The sequence below is a fragment of the Montipora capricornis genome, unplaced genomic scaffold (genome assembly GCF_036669925.1).
Source record: "Montipora capricornis isolate CH-2021 unplaced genomic scaffold, ASM3666992v2 scaffold_111, whole genome shotgun sequence".
Taxonomy (NCBI): domain Eukaryota; kingdom Metazoa; phylum Cnidaria; class Anthozoa; order Scleractinia; family Acroporidae; genus Montipora; species Montipora capricornis.
In genome coordinates, this window is record NW_027179876.1 from 17882 (window position 1) to 25000 (window position 7119).

Genomic DNA, 7119 nt, shown 5'->3' on the forward strand with positions numbered 1-7119 from the left:
CATAACAAACTAAAGTCACAGGCCCTTTATCTCAAACAACACATTATTTTATCCAGGATATACAGACGAAATATACAATCAACTTACTGGTCGTTTTCTTGACTGCAAATTTGCACCGAGAAAAGCTTCCTTCATTCTTATCCTTTTTTTTACTTTAATTCTAGAAATGCGAGCCTTAGTTGATGTAATCAGCTGTGCAAATGTTTAAACACAAATTTCTTTTTGACCAATCCAGGCAGAGATTTACGATTCCTCATGTAATGGAAACAAATAGTTCCCAGTTCAATTTGCTGTTTTTAATTTCCTAGGCAAAAGTCCATCTTGCTTGTATTTACATTACAGAAAAGCATTCATTGGAAAGTGAAAGCGAAATTGCAGAAACGAAGGAAAGTTATCAGTTCCTTCCGATATACTGTATACAGGCATACGGTTTAATTAAATCCTAGTTAAAATTAGGTCCTTCATCGAACGGCAAAGGTTGACAACATTATGAAGGCTTCAGCGTATTGAAGGGATATTTACAATGGCTTGAAAGGAAAAAAGTTGATCCCCCACTTGTCTGAAGCAAATTTAGGTTTGGCGAGCACTTAATACTTTAATGTTAAACGTGTTCCAAACTAAAATGTGTTTTTTCCAAAGTTGGTGTTTTTTCGTTAAAAACAGGGGTAATCTGTCGAAGAGTTAACTGGAGTCAGAGGAAAACTATGTATCTTTAAGGACAATTTATTTTTTTAGTCGTAAAACTCTTTTTTTCAACAATTCACTTAAAGGGTTAGTGATATTAAGTAAAAATAAGCGTAAGCGGAGAAGGCATCAAAACTGGGTGCTCATTATTTCCCGAGTTTGTATTTTTATAATAGAAGCTCGAAAATCACTGTGCAAAAATTTTGCGTACTGAATATCTAATGAGTTTGTCTACAAGAAAAGATACATCAATTATTTCACTACGCAAAAATTTTGGGTACTGAATATCTAAGAATATCTAATGAGTTTGTCTACAAGAAAAGATACACCAATTATTTCACTACGCAAAAATTTTGGGTACTGAATATCTAAGAATATCTAATGAGTTTGTCTACAAGAAAAGATACATCAATTATTTCACTACGCAAAAATTTTGGGTACTGAATATCTAAGAATATCTAATGAGTTTGTCTACAAGAAAAGATACATCAATTATTTCACTACGCAAAAATTTTGGGTACTGAATATCTAAGAATATCTAATGAGTTTGTCTACAAGAAAAGATACATCAATTATTTCACTACGCAAAAATTTTGGGTACTGAATATCTAAGAATATCTAATGAGTTTGTCTACAAGAAAAGATACACCAATTATTTCACTACGCAAAAATTTTGGGTACTGAATATCTAAGAATATCTAATGAGTTTGTCTACAAGAAAAGATACACCAATTATTTCACTACGCAAAAATTTTGCGTAGTGAGCAGCTAATGAGTTCTGTCTACTTGCTATGTCGTATGTTCACTACGCAAAGAAAATCTGCGTGTTAAGTATCCGCTGAGTTGACACATCGACAAAATAGGTAACTTACTACGCAAAAATTTTGCGTAGTGAGTAGCTAATGAGTTCTCTGTACTTGCTACGTAGTATATTCACCGCCCACAGATTCTGAACGTCGACTATCTACGTAGCAGAAGGTTTCGCGCCCTTGCAAGTTAGCCCGCTCCAAGTTTAAGTTCGACCCCTATGCGTGCGTAAACGGTTTGCCACCCCCCCCCCCCCCCCCACCCCACCTCCTCCGTACATTAAAAAGTAAATGGGAGATCTTTTTTTCCCCTGAAGTATAATAAGTAAAGTAATCTTGCCTCATGAACTGCTTTATATAACGAGGACCAAGTTTGACCCAAATTTGCCGTGTAGTAAACCAACTGCATACATAGACCAGAATCTCCTACATTTACTCCTTACTTATTTATGTTTGACTTAAAGGTAGTTCGCAATAAACGTTGTAACTTGCAATAGTCAATTTATTTTGTGTTCTCTTCTAATTGTTCCACAGTCTATTTCAGCTAGTATCAACGTCTCTTACGCTCACAACTCTTTACAAACCGTAAATCGATATTGCTCAACATTTGTTTAGAGTTTGCTCCTATTGATTGGCGGCTTTGAATAAAGAAGGCGAGACTGTTTGCACGAAATTAGAGAGCTGTTGATTAGAATTAATAAGTTCACTAACAGAAGTCAGGCCGCAGTAAATCCTTGCCGTACGCCGCAGTAAATCCTTGCCGTACGCCCCCTAAAATATATACTTATTAGAATTAATAAGTTCACTAACAGAAGTCAGGCCGCAGTAAATCCTTGCCGTACGCCCCCTAAAATATATACTTTCAGGGTGCTCTTTGTTCAGTTTTTTTGTTGCCAACATCAAATGAGTTCCACCCAAAACTTCATATTTGTAGGCGTCTTTTTTGTCGATGTCAAAATCATCTTTATTGGCAATATCCTGCGCCACCACGAAGAGGCAACCATGGGAGCCACTTGGCTCTCTTCGTAACTGATGGGTCAAGCTGTCAACAAAATGGCTATTGACCCTTCTGAACTGCCTTGAAGGGCGCACAGGCAAGCAGAGCTGTGTTATTGGTATAAAAATGGATGTTGCTGCAAACAATAGGACATAAAATAACAATGTTATTACTGCTCCTACGAAAATTCATATAAATGAAAGTAAAAGGTTAACAGAAACCAGGGGCACACCATTCCGCTTTTGAGGGGGGCGGTGGGCTGGAACCACCCCCCCCCCCCCCTCCTCCCCACACACACACACACACACCTTCTTCCTTAACCTTTCCCTCAGCAATAGTAAATGAGCGGCTTAAATCTAAGAAGGTCAGAGCGTAGCTCATTAGTAAACCTATCCACTTATTAGTTTCCTGGGAGACATTTTACCTAGGCATAATTGCTTTTTGTAAACAGGGGCGCACTAATTAGTATAGAGGAAGGCTAAGAAAAGACTGGACTTCAAGCCGATTTTAGCGCATTAAGCCGGTTAAGTTCTGACTTGGCAAATTTAATTTGCTGTTGTGTAAAGAAGAACAAGTGTACTTGTCAAGGAAAAAATTGACACATTGCAGAACTTGCTCGTCTGTACGGGTCTACAAGGAAAACTTGTCAAGAAATTTGCGGGCGCACAGCGGTCTTGTTATTGCATAAGCCATGATCAAAAAAAGAAAATGGTGCCCCGTTTTTTGTTTTTTTCTGTAGTCAGCTGTGTAATTGTATTGCTGGCTACTGTGAAAACTTGTCAAAGAAAATTTGTTAATTCGTTCACACCAGCAAATAGGACTTGTAAAGGCAGTACTCGTCAAAGAAAACTTGTCGTTCATATATACACGTGATCATATGAACATTAGCAATGACACTTGTCAAGGAAAAATTGCTCGTACATGTAACCGGCTGTGTTCTTCCACCAAGAAAGAACGGAAGTGTTTTCGGCAGCTTTGATCGAAATGCGATCACGAGGCTTCAAACCTTCGATCACGTGAAGCATACAATTGAAATATGGTTAAATTTTGAAACTTTGGACTTCTAGCTAAGAGGGAAGGAAGGTCGAGCTTGATTTAAGCCTGAGTGTAATCTGAGTGTAATCTAGACCTCTAGAGCGTCATCTTATACTCCTGTTACAATTAATTATCTTTCCTCAACAAACACATATTCCGAAGACATTTTATAGTTATTTAGGAAATACCGTCGCCTAATTGAGAGCGTTTCATATCTTTCAAACCACCACACAGAATCGTAAGTTAAAGAAATTAGACGTTTCCTTCCTCCCAATTCTCACGAACGTACAACGTGTCGCAATTGACCTATTCATAAAAATGGACGGTTGCAAAATCTTTTCATTAATAGAAATTTAAAACTACTCTGTCACAATATAGTAAACCTCTGGTGAAAAATTTTAAGAACGTATTGAGAACAATCCTCAGGCTGAGAGTCGATTAACAAAGTCTTTATTTTGCCCATTTGTACTTTAAATGGAAGCATAAAACAAAGGTAAATAAATTTCAATTAAACGAAATATTTAAGGGCATATTTTGGATAACATAACAATGTATCATACACATCCGCTCACTTTGTAATAATGAGCGGGTATTATTAAAATCGTCCCAAAGTAACTTCAACACCATCAAAGTTATCAGGTGAAACAACTTCTGATGTAGATTTAAGAACATCTTTAGAACGTTTTCAGCCTCACATCCCCGGGGGGGGGGGTACTCGACATATCCCTGGGTGGGGAGGTACGGCGCGGCCCCTCATACCCTGACCCTGTTTAAGACAAATATTGCTAATTTTCCTACCCATTTTAAGACAGAATTCCGATTTTTGATACCCTGTTTAAGACATTTAACCCAGTTTAAGACAAAAATTGATAAATCGTTACCCTGATTAAGACAAAAATGATAAATTCGATACCCTGTTCAAGACAAAAATCCCGAAAAACATACCCTGGCTGGCCGCACGTCCCCATTAAGGCCTTATAGGGGAATACCCCCCACCGGGCTCACATCGCAGAAATAGTTAAGAACGTTCAGCCTTAGCTCCAAATTTAGACGTTCTTATAAATAAAAGAAAGAGTGCAATGACTATATACTACTGCCGTGACATGACATGCCAAAACCAGAGAATCAAGAGTTGCAAAATGTAATGGCAATGCAAACTTTAAAATGTATGGAAATACTTAGTTCGTCCATAAATTCGGACCAGGATTAAGCGGCTGCTCAAAAAAGATTACCTGCTTGCAAAAAAATTCTACTCACTTGATATAAGACACTCATCGCATGATTTATGCATGTCGTCCGGCGAAAGGGAGTTTGTTGCAAAGGAGGGGGGAGCGGAAGATCGTTTTCTTTTCTTCGGATTTGTGTCTTTTCCGTACGATTGTGTATTTTCCGTGGGCACATGACTCGACGCAGTCTGATTTGACCCAGAATCTTCCACAATGGAATCTTCCGATTCGACGCTTTCTTTTGGCTGCCTTTGAACGGAATCAGGACCTGCACCCCGGTGTTTTTCTAATTCATCCAGGATCTTTTGGATTTCATTTGCCAGCTCAGTAGGCTGCTTTCCACAGCAGTTAGCAAAGCCACCATCACTTTGGAACTTATTAAAGCCTTTTGGCGACAGCATGCATTCTTGCGTTTTTTCATCCAACATAAATTTACACTAAATGCCGAAAAAAAAAATAAGGCGTAAGTGAAACAGTTCAACTTCAATTCGCCCCTCACTGAAACTGAGTTGAATTTGTGTTCGTGCCCTGTGAATTTGTTAACAGACTATCCAGACCGTACTTTGGTATGCTTTGGAAGCAGAACTGCATTTTGTTGAACTAGAAGAGTCATTATTCAGTATAACCTGAGGGAAGGAGTCGACGCCTTTTTAACTTAAAATGTTGACTTTAGTCTGGCAACATATAAAGCAATTTATCTTTTCTAACCGGCTCAGAACATGAATGAATTTGAGGTCCCCTTTGGTGAAAAAAATGTATATATATATTTCAGTTGATGTAACTTTTTGTTCCGTGACGAGCTTTATGTGAAAACCCATGTTTTGTCTTAAAAAAAATAAAACACACGTTACGAGATCAGAATTACTATAGAAAAACTCCATGTAAAGGAATTACGTAGTCATAAATAAGGTTAAATACTGTAAGACTACATGCATTTTTTGCCAATAGAAGGTTATTACAATAAGCTCACCTTCATTACTATCTTTTGGGTCTGGGAGTGATATGCGGAATTTAATGAGACGAGATAACCATAATCCGAACCGTCCCTTTTTTCTCAGTGGCACAGAATTTTTGTAGACTTTCGCCCGTCCATTGATTTTTTTTATACACCATATTGATGTCGACGGCATATTGTAAATTAGAATTCTGAACAGATAGTAAAAAGCTTTCTGAGTAGAAGTGGAGTGACTTAGATACACGCAACCCGGGCACGCAATCGCAACTGAACAGGGTTCGATTAGGTTACAATTTTTAAACTTTATAACGAATCCGATTGGACAATAGGCAAGAACTGTGGCTCTTTCTACGAAACCACGAACTTTCCGTTTACAGTTTGTGTCAATCATTTGATAAGGTGGATTTCAAACTGGCACGTTCCCATCTTTACGTAAAATGAGTGCATCCACAGCTTTTGACGAATGTTCGTTTTTGGCTGCTTTAAAAGAACGCAGAGAGGATGAATTCCTTCAAAGTACACCAATTAAGCGTCACCGAGCTGAGATCAGGGAAGATGAATCAAAAAAGGGTGAGTACTAGTATTGTATAGGAAGCGAACGTTCAATGACAGAGGGTTTTAGTGAAACAAATTTAAACCTTTTTAATTCAACGTTTCTGTCCAATCAAGACATACAAGCATTCCGCTCATCATGTGACAGCGCTTGGGACAGTAATCTTTATGCGTAAAGAAAATTGTAGGCATTTAGCTTTATTTCATTTCTTTTCTTACGTCTGAATCCAGGCAGTTAAGTGTTATCACGCCATCTCTACATGGCGTTATTGTTCCCTCTCTTTTATTTGAAGATGAAGAAGTCGAGGTTTTCGATTCGACGTTTGGCAGCATAGGCAGCATTCCAGTGCTGAACTTCAGCGGTGGTGAGTCGGTGGTTTCTTCATAGTTAAGAGATTCTATATTTCAACTCTATTTAGAATACAATCATTGTAGATTACATAGCCGCAAGAACACTGAGTGCATTACTGTTTCGTTTCGTTTCATTTCCTTTTTTTGTGCCCGAGTCCAAGGGGTTACCACGCAATCATACTCATTGCTTTAATGAAGGCTTTCTCTCTTTTCGTTCCTAAATAGAATGTGAAGTAGAAGAAATCGAGGTATTCGATACAACGTACGGAAGTATCAGCAGCACAAAGGACAACGAACACGTGGATACTCCAGTGATGAAGATAGGCGTTAGTAAGTCAATCAATCAATCAATCAATCAATCAACTTTATTTAAACACGGTAAATGGCTCAGCAAGCTGGTTTTCAGACACGCCGTGTAAGAATTACAAAGTATAAATGCTAAAAAATTACAAGAATTTCAAGATATAAATGTTAAAACGACTAATGAACTAGGTATAACTTAGCGCTAAATAT

General features: G+C 38.0%; 1 long non-coding RNA gene across 1 annotated transcript; it reads right to left on the reverse strand.

The window, feature by feature from the left end:
* Nucleotides 1-707: 707 nt before the first annotated feature.
* On the reverse strand, nucleotides 708-5497 carry LOC138034277 (uncharacterized). The gene is made up of 2 exons (XR_011128823.1): nucleotides 4780-5497; nucleotides 708-2623 (listed from the first exon to the last, which is right to left on the reverse strand). It is a non-coding gene; the product is annotated as an uncharacterized lncRNA (long non-coding RNA).
* Nucleotides 5498-7119: the final 1622 nt, after the last annotated feature.